Genomic DNA, 17,334 nt, shown 5'->3' on the forward strand with positions numbered 1-17,334 from the left:
CGGAAAAGGGATACACGCTGACTTCCACCCAGTGCTCTGACAAGTGGAAAAATCTTTAGAAAACCTACAAAACAGTGGCAGACAGCAAAAGCAAGACTGGGAATGGAACGTCTGTTGGGTTTTTCAAGGTTCCTTCATAAAGTCAGGTTGATTTCATGCCAACACCTGCTTTTTACTTTCACACAGTCAAAAGTGGGAGTATTGGAGTATTATGCACGATATTCTTGGGAAGAAGCCCGAGATACAGTCACCCGCTTTGGCCTCAACATCTAGTGGACTCCACCTCCTTGAGGACCAAGAACAAACATCAGAAACCCCACGTAGTGAAGTCTCTCCACCTCGCAAGATGAGTCGAACAGCAAAAAACAACGTACGCTATGCTGGAGAATGGTTAAGGTTAGAAAATGAGAGGGTTGAACAGCTGCGGACCTTCAATCAGCTGTTCAGAGAGTACCTTGAAATGAAGAAAGTGCAAATGAATATGCTCAAAAGTTAATGCGTTAAGCGTTTGTCCTGCTGACAAATGGCTTCTGGCAAACAAGAAGCACAGGGTAATGTACCAAAGACTGATGTGCATTTGCAAAAAAAGAGTAAAACAGAAAGCAAAAATGACATTTCCACTTGTCTTTGTCATATTTAATGCAACCTGCAGTCGCATTGCACTATGTACATACATGAAATAAATAACACAACAATGTGCAAATAATGACCATGCTTGCAATGAATACAGTCCTGGATGGTTCTCATGACTGTACAGTAAATAAACGCCAGTGAATAGTGAAAAGATTTGAAAGTACATTGGTAAAAAATTAGTACACGGAATCAACAGGATGTCTACCAACCGAGAATTAAAAGGAAAATGAAAAATGGCCGGGAAAGTCAGGGAAGATCCCAAGCTTTCACTCACTGCAGCATCCTGGTCTGCGGGTGTCTGACGCGGCGTCTGTTCCTGGAGACGAGCACAACACTGACGCCAAAAAAGGTCAACTGAATAATGGCAAAGTATAGTTGAGGCAGAAAGTGTCAGCAAAACCATGCTTTGCTTGCTTTCAGTAAATTGCTTAGCTTTGTGAACGGCGTTGGTTGTAAAGCGTTACATCATGCCTGATGGTCAGGGAGTTTTGTTCCAATTGTCAGCAAAAGCCAGGAAGGGTTTGTGAAGTCTGGTAGACACCCTTTACATAGTAATCAAGTTGAAACGCATGGAGCACACGATTACAAGGAATTTGCAATATCCTCGCGTTTCTGGATGCCAATCCTCCTTACGTCTGGAGGGGTTTCGTCCTCTGGGACACTCGTATCATCCTGCCTGTCAGCAACTGGTGGCTCCTCAAATGTATCATCCCATTATGCATGCATTATGAAAAATACATGCCACAATGATGATGGTGACAATTATGTCTGGTCGTCGGGTTTCCACACGAAAGAGCCTTCGGAACCGACCCTTCAGCAGTCCGAATGCCCTCTCGACAGTTACCCTCGCCCTAGAAAGATGCACATTGTACCTCCTTTCCTTCAAGTGACCATTGTTTCTGTATGGCGTCAAGAGATGTGGGTCAATGGGATAGGCAGCATCTCCCACTAGATAACTGTCCAGTGGGAAGCGATCTGAGTTGAGCATTCCATACACCTCAGAACGGCGAAGCACGCGTGCATCATGCACTGAGCCTGCCTCACCAACTGAACAGTGCAGGAACTGCATCTCATGATCACAAACTGCCTGTAGCACCACAGAGTGAAAACCCTTCCTGTTGACGTACGAGGAAGCGTTCTCCTTAGGTGCAGTAATTTTTATATGCGACCCGTCAATTGCTCCCAGCACCTTAGGAAACCGAGATCTACCCTGGAAGCCAAGTATGATGGGTAACACATCGTGACAGTTGCTAGGCCAGGCAACGAAGAGACGTGCCATGTCCAAGAGAGCCGAACCAACCCTCCGAACGCAATGGAAGACCGTAGACTTTGCAATACCGAAGCGGTCTCCAACACTCCTGCAAGTGAATGATAGTGTCATGTAACAGCTGGAGTAAGACAAGGCAAGGCATTCGCACTAGACAGACAGGATACTCATCTGTTGCTGTTCGAAGTGGGCACTACTAAACCTGTATGGTATGAACAGCAGGATCACATTAGAATTCCTCAACTGAGCAGTATTTCGCTTCTTAGGCCATGTAACGTGCAGATACACTTGCCTAAAGGATTCCAAATTCGCCAGCGACCAGATAACAACAAGAAGCTGCTTCATGGCGGGAATCGTGGGCCGTCCGGGGTGAATAGTTGCCGATTCTAATGTTGGGGCTAACAGCGTTGTCATCTTCTCTACAGTTGTCCTATGGAGTCGAAAGTGCGACTTGAAGGTGTCTTCCTCATGGCTTGCACTGTTTCTTCGGCATAGTGGGCGACCTTCGGAATCGTTCGGCTGTAACGTGCATAAAGCAAAGCCAAGTCAGCAAATACTGCGCATAGCGCGGATTGTCACCTTCACCCTTGCCATTCGATTGCATATTTCGGTGGCTTTAGCACGACTGTTGTTTCGTTGGATGCATGCCTTTTTCCTCCTTCGTCATCATCTTCCGCTTCGTCGAATGCGTCAAGCAGCACGAGTGCCGCAACTTCTACAAACATGTCCTCGTCAAAAACGTGGTCTGCCTCTGCCGCCATGTTCGCTGAGACGGGCGTAACTAGTAATGGGCGAAAATTTCTAAACGGGGGTACCTACCCACAGGTCATGTGACATCTCACTCGGGTCACGTGGTGCGTAACCCGGGGGTTACCCGGGTAGAATAAAAAAAGCACCCATTGTATTTTGTGAAGTAGTTCTATCTTTGCAAGAGACAATCATCCTGAAAAAATGAATCTTGGCGAGTTAAACAAAGCAACCCATTCAGTGCATGATGATTTCTACAAGACGTCAGGTACATTGTGTGTAGACATGCAGGTATGTGCTGTACATACTATTACACTACCACAGGGGACCATAGCCAACAGGAGCCCTTCTACTCAACACTCACACACAAAGGCACACGGGTGCTGTCTCAAACGTATCACAGTGCACGCGCTCACTTTCCAAGGTTACCACTTTCCTTCACATTAAGAATGGCATACGGCAATACACAAACACCACATTCACGACCGTCAGCCGCCGTATGTGTGTGACAGAGTTTTGGAACAAATTGTTTCTTGTCTTGTCTATTTCACACATCGTGACAAAGCCCATGCACACAAGTAATTGTGAACACTGCACTAGACTTGTAAACATGTAAGACACATTGCTGGACTTCTGCAACTTCTGCACTTCTGCATATGAGGCGTGCGCCCTTAGAAATACAGCAAGCGAAGTAGTGCTGTTATGCGTTGCAAGTTTGTGACACACTGCAAAGCACATCAAGCCATAACACCACAACAAACGCCGCCGCCGCCGCGAAGCACCTTTGGGTGCGTTTTTTTTATTCTCCCCGGTTACCCCCGGGTTACGCACCACGTGACCCGAGTGAGATGTCACGTGACCTGTGGTAGGTACACGCGTTTAGAAATCTTCGCCCATTACGAGTTACGCCCGTCTCAGCGAATATGTCGGCAGAGGCAGACGATGTTTTTGACGAGAACATGATTGTAGAAGTTGCGGCACTTGTCCTGCTTGGCGCATTTGACGAAGGGGAAGATGATGACGAAGGAAGAAAAAGGCATTCATCCAACGAAACAACAGCCGTGCTAAAGCCACCGAAATATGCTCGGAATCCGAAAGTTAAAAGACGCGGGACTCTCACTTGACGTCGTGTGACGTCTGAACCCTCTTCTACCCACCTGCTGAGCTGGGTCAGTGAGAGTAGGTACCCAGAGTAACCCTCGAGCGACGAGAGTTGAATTTTCGCCGGTAGGGTATGACGTCATTTCCGTCACCCTCTATTTTTCGCCCAGTAAGGGTTACCCCGAGTTACCCGGGTAGAATAAAAAGACGCACCCTTTGTTGCGACCATACGTCCCCCTCGGAGTTTTCCTTCCATTACAAAACACCAATATAGATACAGCGCCATCTGAGTTTGCTCCCGCTAACTTCTCTCAGAGTGCAAAACAAACAAAACTAAAACAGAAAGAAAAAAAAAGAAAAAACGAAAGCCTCCTCGTCCTCTTGGAATCTTTCTTGTCGTCTGCTACTTTCTCCCTTCCCTCAACCATCTCGTGACAATGTGAATAATGCGCATGCGTTGCGGTCAAATCTTCAGAGCGAAAGAGATCGATTTAAGCACGACGTCACTAAACCGATGGTTTAAGTCGGTTAGTGTATAATGGGGTTTGAGTCGTTGGAGGCGTGGTTTGAGCCGAGCGCTGAGCAGCCCTAGCAAGTTAGCTTCTGCGGTCGCACAACACGGTACACTCTTAATAAACAAGAGAAAACTAAAGCTGATATCGCAAATTTAACTGAGCTGAATGAACGAGTTAATCAAATTGTACTATCCTGCACATCAAAAAGTTACTAGTAGTGACTTTTTGCAGTAACTGGTTACTTTCCTACAAAGACAACGTGCAGCTATAGCTAGATCCGGTTTTGGATAGAGTAACTGTGCGACTAAGCTACTCATGTACTGAGATATTTTCCATCCGTCACTTCACCGTTGTCGTTCTGTCGACGTATGAGATACTGTGCCGTATTTCGCCACCTAAGGAATTCCACGCAGCCAGGATGATCTCAGACCACCCCGTGCTGCTAGAGCCAATGGGAAACGTTCTGTTTACAGCGCGATATAACGGGGCTTGGACAGTACAAGAGCAGTTTTCAAGAGTAAAGCCTGGTCCACACGATTGCGCCTCCCACCCGTCAGTGTCGTGGTGTGACGTCTGCAGCTTTTCGACGCTGCTTTGTGAGGAATGGCTTACAGCCGACCACGTGAAGTGACGTAAAAGAAGATAAAGCAGGAAACGCATGGAACATTTCCTCGGCTTCTGGCCTATCGCGTCGCGCTAAACGTCGCGCGCACGCCGTGGCCTTGCACGCGCGACGACCACCCGAAACGGATGGGACACATACAAAGCGAATGATGCGCGCCAATGGAGCCATTTTCGTCGACCACAAATGTATGCTGGAATGTGCCGATACAGTTGCTTCCTACGGTTTCTGCGTTCATTCATACCAGATACCTTTGAAATGTAGAAGTAAATTTAGTGAGGTGGATAGTGTCCCAAAAAGTTGTGCTAGCCACTCATACGCAAATTAGTCTACCGCACGGCGGCCATCGTTCTGTCCTATCCCAATGAGATAGAGAGGATAGTACAGGCATATACCGGCAGCCATATTTGAAGGCACCCTCGATGGCGTCGTGTTGACCTCACCTTGCCTTTTTTGCAAATAGTGGACATTAGGAGCTCATGCGGTGTGTGTCTTTGCACGCGTACGCCTCGAAATCCTTTAGCATTTATTGGTTCTGTAACACCGGCAACAATTTTTCCAAGCCTACCGAAGAGATACTATGATAGTCCCATAACCGAACAGTGTAATAGCGAGATATATGAATAAGGCCACCTGAGAAATTACTGAAACCGAAAGATAGCTGAATTTGGAACGACGTGTGTCTGTCAGCACCACGTCTTCTGCGCTGTCTGATAGGGAAGCGGCTTTATAGCGCATCAGCTGAATGTTTTCGTGCAGAAAAAGTTGCACTGGCTCGAGCGTGAGCGTCCCACGGCCACTTCAACCAAAGTTGTGTTGCGTACTCGCGTTTCGTTGGACCTTCGGTTCGCTCTTCGTTCATTTTTGCCTTGACAGGAAGAGTGCGAGAGAGAAAGGAAAGGGTCGTCTACTGGCATCAAAGCTTGGAGCCTCGCCAAGGCGGTTGCGCACTTTATTCCCTGTCTACCTCGTTGTCGAATCCTGAGAAAACGCAACGAGATGCGCGCCAATTTCTGTAGTCGACAGATTCCAGCGTACACCCTCTGCGCGCATTGGAAAGCTGGTTTTTCGAGGTCGCACTCACGCCGAGCGCACGCGCGCCTCAAAATCGTCGAAAAAAAAAACGCTCCATGCGTTTTGGCCCCAAGTGCGCGCAGCGGCACTATTGCCGTGGCAACGACTGAGATTCGTTTGCTTCACTCCATCCAAAAATTTTACTTTGCGAACCTATGCATCCCTCGATTTCGAAGGGGATTGCGTCGTTTCGCAGACGGACGCATTGAAACGCAATAGTGCGGACAAGGCTTTAGAGTGGTCTATTTCTAAAAATGTAACTGTAAAGTAACTAGGTTACTTCAACATGGTACGGCTAGCTATAACTATTAACATTTCAACTATTACATTACACCCATTACAAATGTTACAACACATTACAACTATTCACATTTCAAGTAGAGTTCCCGTAACTAACTCAGTTACTCTATCGCAGGCTATCTGTAGCTGTCACTAACTTACCGGTGACTGCTTGAAGTGTCACTTTTTGAGTGTTCTGAGTCACCTTAAGCTAGCGCTACACAAATATCAGGTTAGAGCTCGCCTTAAATATATATCTGTGGTATGGAACCTGGGCACTCTGTACTGATGAACACACTGAACAAAACTGAGCAGTGTGTTTCATTCTGTGCAACTATGCACTACCGAACTTCCAATGTGACACTAATAATAGACACACATGTCCCTACAAACGTTATGCAATCTGGGCATAAAATTTCCATGTTTCATAAGACACACTCTTCACTAAAACACGAGTTTCTCCCGTCCTCGCTTTAGTTTTACATTCACCTTAATAATGTTCTATATCTGGCGGCCAGGTGTGGCTAATTTCGTACAATGGGGCTTCTGAGCCCACACAAATGAACCTATGTGATCATTCCGATATCACTGCTGCACGCGCCAGAGAGCTTTGAGGAAGTTATGGATCCCCACTTCAGTTCTTGGCGGTTCATTCTGGCACCCGTATCAGTGCACACTCCTTCTTTTAAGGACACCGCATAGTAAAAGCGCATGAACAGTTTCGACGACATTCAGTGTGCTTATTATAGTGCCCTCATGGAGGAAACGAATGCTGGGTACACAATGGTTACCTTCTCACTACCAGTTTTGTTTGCTCCTCAGCCATTACAGCCGAAACCAGCCGACGGTGTAGGCCGCGACGCTGTTAGATTTCCCTGACAAAAATTGTGTGCATACCCTTAGGGGTATGTATGTAGGATAAGCTTTTTGGCGTGAAAAGGTCTCTGAGACTGAGACATTTTGGGAGCCAGGTCAAAATTTATGATGTAACGAAATGTGCCGCATTTCGTGGCACGACAACTCGGTGACTAATAAGCCGATAGCAACCAATTTGTTAAATCCAGATAGCTTACAAGTGTAACATTATGGCTAACAAGTCCATTGCGACGGCACAGGCAATCTCTGGGTGTGGAGGCCGTGTGCGAGGGAGACGGAAATGTAGGGGTACACGTACCTTGATGGCACTCTATCTCGCGAACGCGTGAAGCGGAGACGCCGATCGAGGTGCCGTTGGAAAGCGCTTGGAAAGACGTTCTACCCGGATCTTAAGTGATGTCGGCTTCTGCTACAATAACCACATTTTATCAATTTGCAACCTTAAAATATTAAAATGTTGCCACAATATCGGCATATATGAAACTAAAGTATGATCAGAGTCTAAGGACACGGCAATCAGAAGAAAGGGCGGCTCGAGAGGAACCCAAAAAGCCTCCAAAGTCCAGCCCCGAGCGATCCAGTGAGCTACAGGAGCGCCGAAAAAGGTTAGCGGCGGAGGAAAATTCGACTGCCGGCGTGCACGGCGAACCCTTACCCTCTAATATTCAATGAACAACAACAACTTGATTTTAAGATGTTGAATGGAGAGTTTCATCGCCAGAGACGATACTCTACCCCATTTCTGGTGGTGATGTGGGGAATGAAATAATGATACTCTACCCCTTCACAAAAAGGATGGACGTCCGATTGTGTCCAGAAAGGCCAAAGAGATGTGAGCGCAGAGCGTTCGTGTGTTGGATTCGGCCAGGGACCAAGCAATTTCTATAGGGAGAAGGGGCGAGAGTCCAGCTGACTAATACCCAAAACGGACTGATGCACGATACATATCGCGCGCAATCGTGATTACACTGTAAACTGAAAAACACCCTTATGGGTGTAAATGGCTTGTCCTATATCCCAGTTTTTACACCGTATGGTCTGGAACACCCTTTTTAGAGGGTGTATTTTGTGTAAAACACCCTTTGAAGGGGTGCTTTTCCTTGAAAATGCCTTGTTTTGCACCTTTTAAACACCCTTTTAGGAGGGTGTTTAACACTCTTACACCCTTTCGAAAGGGTGTAAGCTCCCGCGGCAGCATGCCGAGCCATGCAGTCCGACGTTTTTGCTTGTATGGCAACAACCACCCTAGCGACGGCACAGTTTCAGCCGTGGTTCCACAGCAGAACCTAAACTAGAGCGCAGCGCGTCACTGGCAACCCTCATCGTCAAATAAAAAAAAAACAAAAACAATTCCAATAAAATGAAAGCAAAACAGTTGGACATGTGTAAGGGAAGAGGTGAAGATCACAACATCGTAACGCCGTCCGTGCTCGTGAAATGAGCGGCGTTACGATGCTGCCATCTTCAGACGATGCCAGTAATGAGCTCGGGCACACTCGGTAGCACAGGGGTGGCATCCAATGTATTGCTCCGTAGACGAAAGCGTGCTGGGCGAACGCAATGCATCCTGGACAGGTCCTGGTCGCACGTCACAGCAAACGTCAGGGCACACGTGACCTTAAAGATGGCGGCACCCGTGATCGGCGGCCAAACCGTTTGTAAACAACGCGGTTGTTGTTTCTGGACGACGTTTTGGATGTTTTTCGATCACGGTAATTATTTTTATCCGATAATCTCGCAGTAAAACGCGCAGTTTTACACATAAAGCCTCGTATTGTTGACAACTTCCAAAGATGTGATGACGACCGCGCGTTAAGACTTACCGAGCCGATGCGATGGGCTAACACGTTGCGGAAGAAGCACCGCATAGTCTGCGCTGGTCAAATACGGTCATCTCTTGGTGTTATGACGGTGAAAATATGTCGGTAAGCGGCAAAACGACATGTTAACAAAGTCACATGACCTCAAAATGACGTTTTCTATGACGTGCGACGAGGACAAGATGGCGGTTTTGCCAAAAGCACCCGCTTGGGGGTAGTTACAACAATGGCGGGTTTGTGTCACCCCTGTGCTCGGTAGCCTAAATTGGCGTACCAGATTGATCATATACTGAAATGCAGTTCGTTGGAGTATATTCGCTAAGCTTAGTGCGATAAAACTCGTCTGTAACGGTGACGAACATGTGTCTTTGCAATTAACACGTACGCCTGTAACGAGTCAAGATATCAGCGAGCTTCCTGACATCCCTCCCTGTCAAATATTGTGTTTTCAACTCAACATATCGTCTATAATGTGATTACCTAATGAGCGGAGCTGCCAAGCCAATGTAATTTTTCTCTCACGAATGAAAACACCGTTTGCAACACCAGTGTAGAAAGGGTGTATATAACGTAAACACCTTTTCCGACACCAGTGTTACTTACAGGGTGTAAAGACAGGTGTAAACGCATAAAAACACCCTTTTTGATACAGCACTTGGTGTAATAAATAGTGTATTTTCTCATACACCTTTTTTAGCACCCTTTTTGCGGCCTTTGGTTATCTTGGTGGAATTAAAAATGGTGTATTTGCTTAAAAACACCTTTTTTTACCCAGAAAGGGTGTTTTTGAATCTACTGTGTAAGCAGCGATTGTGATCGCCCTCAGGTGCATACAAAGTGAGTCTCGGCGACAGAGATCAACAACTCAGACACTTGTCCCCCGTTCGCGAACATGATTACACACTTCAAGGAGGGTTGGCGCAGGCGCGGCGGCTTCCTTTCGCTCGCGCCTTCTCGCGACTCGCACTTCCGGTTCCGGGATGTCACAATAGCGGCGATGACAGCGGCCCACACGAAGAAAACAACATCGACAAACGCCGAAACAGATGAAATCGCATTTGTATTAATGTGAATTTCTTTAATGTAGACATCCTGGACCAGTGTTTTCTTTCAATTTTTAACTTCTGGGGTATTGTGTAAAGCTTCCACCAGACGCGGGATTACGCCAACCAGAATTGCGACCCGATCCAGATTGTGTGCGACAGTGGGTTTCGGGTATAAGAGACACAGACAGCGCGTAAGGTTGGTAGCGTAGGCAACGAAGAAGAGTGTGCTCCAGATAATCTAGAGCACCGCAGTGACAGCGTATAGGAGAGGTAAGTTGTCTCTATCGGTAATGCCTGAGCTGTAAAAGTCACATGGAGTCGCATGCGATGAATTAGTGCAGCATCTTGACGATAGGTGTTTCGCTGCATGTTGAAAGCGATCGATCAATTCTGCTCAGCATAGATGGCGGGAGAATGTCGGTTGTCCATTGGCAGGGAGCCAGGGTTGTCACGAGGCGTCGTATAATGGAACGGCGGTCTCCTCTCAGCAGTGCAATACTGGTCCGCTTCCGATACGAGAGAGCTGCTTCTGCGGGGCTGGTGGCCTGCTCATTCCCCACGACACCACAATGGGCTGGAACCCACTGGAAAACCAGCCTGTGGGCTGCTTCGTACACAGTGTGGTAAGCCATTAACACATCCGTGACTAGGGGTGTCGATGGGCCTCGTATGCCCGAATTTTCAATAGCTTGTAGTGCTGATTTGGAGTCAGTGAAGACTGCATAGGGTTAAATCAAAAATGTGCTGCAGAAAGAAAAGGATGGCATAGAGTTCCGTAGCTGCTGATGAGGTTGAATGCGAAAGGCGTCGTCCTTGCACTACGCCTTCGTACGGGACGACGAATGCCGAGGAGGACTTGCGGTTTCTGGATGCGCCAGCTGTGTACGCTGCTGCAGACGTAACAAAAACGCTTCGTTTACCAGAGCATAAAAATGGGCTCGAAGGACTTCAGGGGGAACTTGATCGGGGGGCCTCTTTCCAGAAGGTTCGGAAGGCTTACGAAAATCGGTGGTACCGGCAGAGACCAGAGGGCTCCCGGCGGTGTTACGTTCTTAGCTAGAAAGCCTATCAGACTTAGGCGTGTCCTCTGCGCTGCTCGATAGAAGTCGCTTTCAGGGCGACATCGAATTTTCCTGAGGAGCTGGTGACGGGGAATGTGAGCACGCAAACGCAGGAGGTGATGAGCCCTTTCACGTTCACGTAGAACCTCAACCGGAAGTTCACCAGCTTCAGCCAGGACTTTTCTTCTTCTTTTTCAGTCTTTTTTTTTTTTTCTACACGGCCTCAACTATCGAATGGGCTGCAACTGACTACGGTGACCAATTTTTTTCCCCGCGTAAGAAAACATACACTTGTAGATTTTCAAAATAAAGAAGGAGAGTGTCCCTTTTCACAGGAGGGCATCACAAAGGCGTCGCTTGATACTTCGTAGATGATCTCAACCAAGGAATGAGCCGCAGCGGAGTATGGTGACGATTTTCTTTCTCCTTCGTGAAAAAATACGCCTGTAGATTTTCAATTTGCTATTGGAGAATATCTGTTCCACAAATGGCACCATTTCTTTCACTTTCCACACGACGTCAGGTATGTGGAAACACTATCTCAAAAGTGACATTTTTTTACGAGTGGTCGACATTCTGGATCGCTTAGTTAAACATTTAATACAGATCAGCTTCATATTCTTTCGTGAAACTAATCATCATACGGTAGTTGAGCCCTCACAACGTCACCGTGTTTGTTCTCGTTCCACTATTCCCTGTAGTAAGCTAGGTCGACCCATTCCCTCTCACAGGCAAAGAAGACGCACAGATATCGTCCGTATGTGTCAAAAGGATGCCCGGAACGGACAATTTTTTTGCATGTTCGGGAAAAGTTCGGGTCAATGGTGACGCACTCCTTCCCCCAAATTGGAGACACACAGAAGTCCAGAATCTGGATTTTAATCAAAGGCGGAAACTCTGGCAGACATAAAGAGGGCCCAGAACAACCAAGAGGGCCGCAAGCTCTCGTGCTCCCCAGTTTCGTTGGCTTCCGTGCAGGAGCCGGATGACGTTTGCCCGTGCCCGAGAATGACGGTGCTGATTAGCAGTAGTCCGGTGCCGACGGTAGCGACACAGTCGTGACAATGGTCAACAAAACAAACCCTTGAGAAAAAAGCAAATATCCTACGCACGCACCCCTATGAGAATGCATACAATTTTTCTAGCGAAATCTAAGAGGGTCGAGCTGCACCGCTGGCTTCTTTCGCCTGGAATCGCTCTGCTAAGCTTGATCATGAAGAGTTATTTACCCAAGGTCATTCAATGATATACTGTCATGGCATAACCTCAATATTGAATATCGACATTTTTGGTGGACACTGGACATTTCTGTATTGTATTCGCGGTTTCGCTTTTATCAATGTTCACAACCTCTACGTTTCAGGGCATTCTGGAAGAATACAACTTAAATATAACAGCGATGCTCGAAAAAGGAAGGGTATGTCACCCATACACATGCATACAGGGGGTTTATTTTTAGCCTTTATAGACGTTTTGTAAAAAAAAAAAGGTAGGAGAGGAACATAGACGTCGTAGTTGAAATTGAGTTGCACGTCCAGACGGTCATCCTCTCGAAGAAAGTGTGCAACAAAAAGATGACTGCCTACCTAAAATTCATTAATTAACTTTTTAATTCGGATATTTCTCGCAATAGCGGGAGTGCAGATTCAGAGACTATCCTGCACTCTTAGAAATGAACTGCACCTCATAGCACGCCACTAGCCAACCAAAATCTCGAATGATACCGTTATCTGCCCTGATTTGTTGAAAACGGGAGGCGTACGCCTTTTCTGTGACAATTATGAACAGCATAAGTGTCACAAAAAGGGCGTATGCCTCCCGTTTTCCACAAATCAGGGCAGATAACGATATCTTTTGAGATGATGGTTGGCTAGGATCATGCTATGCGGTGAAGTTCATTTTTAAGAGTGTAGTTGCAAGCCATTTCACGTTTAACAGATCCTTAAACGCGCACGTGCGTTAATATGTCCATGGCGTTAATGTGCGCTGAATTTTGACATGCAAACGAGCCGAAACCGAAACCGCGGGGGTCCGGGAACGCGAGGAGTACAATGCTCATTTCACATCGGAGGGCCGCGCGATTTGGAGCGACGGAGATGATTGGAGCAGATAAACCGCTTTCGGCGAAGGTGATGCGTTCCTCAGGCGCGCTTTTTCCGTCTCGGCTCCTTTGCATACGAAAATTCGGAGATAAATAAATATCAAATATCAAAATATCTATTTCCTCATCAACAAGTGAAAGGGAGGCTGAGGCAAAGAAGGCTCAAACAGACTTTTGACTGTTTACTGCACGTGCGTGTTTCTGGATTGTTTAAACGTGGAATAGCGTTCAATGAGGACATGCTCTAAATCTGCTACCTCGCACTCTTAAAAATGAACTTCACCGCATAGCACGCTCCTAGCCAACCATAATCTCGAATGATATCGTTATCTGCCTTGATTTGTTGAAAACGGGAGGCGTACGCCTTTTTTTGTGACACTTATGCTGTTCATAATTGTCACAGAAAAAGCGTACGCCTCCCGTTTTCAACAAATCAGGGCAGATAACGATATCATTTGAGATGATGGTTGGTTAGGAGCGTGCTATGCGGTGAAGTTCATTTTTAAGAGTGCGCACTTGCCCTAAATTGTCCAATTAAAAGTTAATTAATGAAATTCAGGTAATTAGTCACCTGGTTACAGTTTCCATTGGACAGGAAAATTTTATCGTCCCACGTACTGCCGCTGAAACGGACACATCCAACTCCTCCTGGCTGGTCGCGCTTGCAGGGAAGAGCCGGGTGATCGACATGTTGCAGTTAGAGTTGCAGGAGATATCGCGCGTGAAGCGACCGGCTCTGCAACTCCTGCAACTCGACCTGGTTGCTCGCAACTAAAGTTGTATCGTGTGAATACCGAAATAATGTAACGCGGTACTCGTTGCTTCAGCAAAAAGTAGCGAAATACGGATCTCGATAAACAATTGTTAAGGTAACACCGTTACAGTTACACATGAGCGTAACGCGACACTTTGATTTTAAATTGCGTGTTAGCGCCGCGAAGCAATTGTGGCTATGAGCTGCGTACAGACGTGGACAGATGGAGGGAGTACCGCGAGAATGAGTCCTGGGCCGACTTCAGGGGGTACCGTGGCGACATTCGTCTATAAACTCTTCGGAAAACCCAGGGAAAACCTCAGACAGCACAGTCGGCGACAGAATTCGAACCCGTCTCGGCGTGGAAACGCGACACTTTATTCTGTACTTTTAGTGAAATTAGAAATATTGTTTGCGTTCATATTGTACGCGAACACGCTCGTTACCGGTGCCCGTAGTCTCTCATATTATGCTTACATGTGTGTGTAGATATTGGAAGCGTATTTATTCTTTGCAAACAGTTACAATATGTTGATTACATGAAAGAACGGAATACAGTCATACAACATGCAATCCGACATCAGCAGCTGCCCGCCAGACGCCTCTCTCCTTCACTTATCTTCAGCACAGCCATTCCTTATGTACTATGTAAGCGATGACAGTATCGTTAGTTGACGTCGGCAGTCGCTTCCTGTCTGTTCTTCTGATAACCGCTCCATGTGGTAGTGCGCTAGCACAGCTTGGGGCCTGGGACAAACGTTTACCAAAAACCTGCGATTAGTGAAAACCATTTCAGAACGTGACCTTCTGACGCCATCCGCTCAAACGTTGTCTGCCTGCGTACTGCTGATGAGGCCCAAGAAGGCCGAACCAGCTGTCCAGTACTGGCATGGCGACGTTTGACTTACAAACATAGGAGTTAGCAGTCTTTCCCGTAGGAATGAGCATCAAGAAATTAATTAACGGCGCCGTCGGTTATACTAATCAGTTTTCCTTTCTCTTCCTATTATCTTTAAACATTCAGGAGATGTGAGTCACATTTGTGTACTAATCACTATTACGCAGCCCACAATTAAGCGGCATGGCCGAGCGCGTTGAGGCGTCTTGCTCGTACTACCTCCATCCTCGAGGCTCGATCCTACTAGCGGCTGTGCTGTCTGAGGTTTTCCCCTGGGTTTTCCGAAGACTTCCCAGACGAATGCCGGCACCGTTTCCCCTGAAGTCGGCCCAGGATGCGTGCTAACCCCACTCCTTCCACTCTCCATCTGTCCACATCTGTACGCCACTCATAGCCGCAGTTGCTTCGCGGCGCGAACACGGAAATTAAAAAATTCGTGCGCTACTAGTAGTTCGTAAAAACGTTTTCTTCGGAATCGAAACGCTGGTCATAAACTGTTGCCTACATCCGAGGCGAAACGACGGGCTGGGCCTTAGGAAAGGACGTTGAATTTTTGTTCCTGTGAAGTTCAATGGGCACCATGTCAGACACTATCTACTGCCACGTGTGTACAGCGCGGCCAAATTGTCAATAGGCATGACGGGCTTTAAGCTCCGTAAGCGTCAAACTGGGCGATGATACCGGTATGCGCTCTTACAGACGCTAAACTAGTTGTGTTGCAGCGCACACCATGTAGTATTTTAAAATTAATGACGAACGAGTTGCGGGCACCTTTGCCGCATATGGCACGCCATCGGAAACCCTTCACCAAAAGTGGGTTCTCTGTGCGAACAATACACGAGCTTTCTCTTCCAGGACTGTCTCTACAGATTGGTGCCCGTGGAAGAAAAGTTCGCTCTGGGTTTACTCAAGTGGACTTTTGACTACATGTCCGGCTAGAGCACTCTTCGCATCACGAGCAATAATAAAACGACCTATCACGGGAATAAAGTTTTGTTGTCCTTTTTACGTGTCTGCGGTGTTTTTATGGCACCGGAGGGTTTTCACGGTTGAGGTAGTATGATCAACCAAACCGCCCGCATTCTTACCTTATTCAAAGAATGTGGGTCACACGTTTGAACCACTAATAGATTGATAGATTTTGCGTTCAGGGGTATACTGTCCTTTAAAGGTCACAGTCGGCTTGTTTATATCTGGGCTTTGAATTTGGTCATTTGGAGTTTTTTTTTCTAATAAATTGGTGATGTAAGCAAGCTCGGTGTATCTGTGTAGATTCGTTATGTCCGTTTGGTGTTTTCAGCACTTTTATTGAAAATATAGTGTCTTTATAACAGTTTCCAGTGACTTTTCTCCTTAAGCATTTATCACATCTGCAAATATCATTTTAGGCTATAAACGAACAATCACAAACAAATTCGTAGCTGTTAACAATGCGTGCAGGATCTAATATTCACTGCATAATTCAGATCAATAAAATAGGTGCATTCGAACAATATATTGGCATGCTGAAGACCCCAGTGAAATTTCAACAGAAAAGTTCGTGAGAAGGACGCCTTACCATGAAACGTTGTCCCGTTCCTCGGGTACTACGAATTCTGTGCGTTCACCGGTGTTTACTTAACAAACTTAGAACGATATTGTGTAGCGTGCTCACTATACTTCCTGATTTGTATGCTGATCGGATCTATAATTGGTATGCTGAGGACGGCGTAAATCTCTTTGTGCTTGTAGACTCGTATTCAAAACGGGTCAAGGTAAATTGCCAAAGTACCAAGAGGACGATTGAGACGATCGACACCCTTATGGGTATTTTTGCCGCATACGGATATCAGGAGGAACTGGTCAGTGATAATGGGAGATGAGGTAACTTCGCCAATTGTCGTGGCGGTTGCCGTGCTCTAGGGAGCATCCCAATGAAGACTACTGAGTGATGCTCGCATGTTTTCTATGGTGAGTATTTCTCTGAGACTACCCAAATCCCAGAGCAAGAGGGTTAACGCACTCAATGCAACGGTGTGGACGAGTCGGTACATACTGTCACGAAGAAACAACGCAGAAACGGGATGGGACGTAGACAAACGAAGCGCTCACTGACAACCACGGTTTGCGCTGCGCTCGGAAAAGAGCGACTGAACGGTAACATCTCCTGAGTCTGAGGAGCAGCGAAAGGGAGGACTAGACAGGACGGACACGGGACAAGAACCGACAACGACGACCCCGGTTTTGTCCCGTGTCCGTCCTGTATAGTCCTCCCATTCGCTGCTCCTCAGCCTCAAGGAGACGTTTCCGTTCAATCGTACACACCAGCTCGCTTGCCTCCTCTACGTATGTTCGACAAAAACAGCGTTCTCCACTTTTCATTCGCGCACTCTAAGTTGGTCAAGCGGAGCATAGCCCAGGCGGTCATGGGCAATGCTCTTCAGAGGTTTTGCACGTACCAAGCACAGTTCAGCCTCCAGTCACAGGTTTGAAGGCTTAGAGCTATAGGGTGCCCTCACCAGTTAATCAGCGGACTCGTAGATGCCCTCTTGAGAGGAAAG

The 17,334-nt window shown here is 46.9% G+C and overlaps 1 pseudogene; it reads right to left on the bottom strand.

The window, feature by feature from the left end:
* Positions 1–1,215: 1,215 nt before the first annotated feature.
* On the bottom strand, positions 1,216–2,661 carry LOC135367517 (putative nuclease HARBI1; annotated as a pseudogene).
* Between the last annotated feature and the right edge of the window lie 14,673 nt (positions 2,662–17,334).

Source organism: Ornithodoros turicata, chromosome 8 (genome assembly GCF_037126465.1).
Source record: "Ornithodoros turicata isolate Travis chromosome 8, ASM3712646v1, whole genome shotgun sequence".
In the NCBI taxonomy this organism is placed as follows: domain Eukaryota; kingdom Metazoa; phylum Arthropoda; class Arachnida; order Ixodida; family Argasidae; genus Ornithodoros; species Ornithodoros turicata.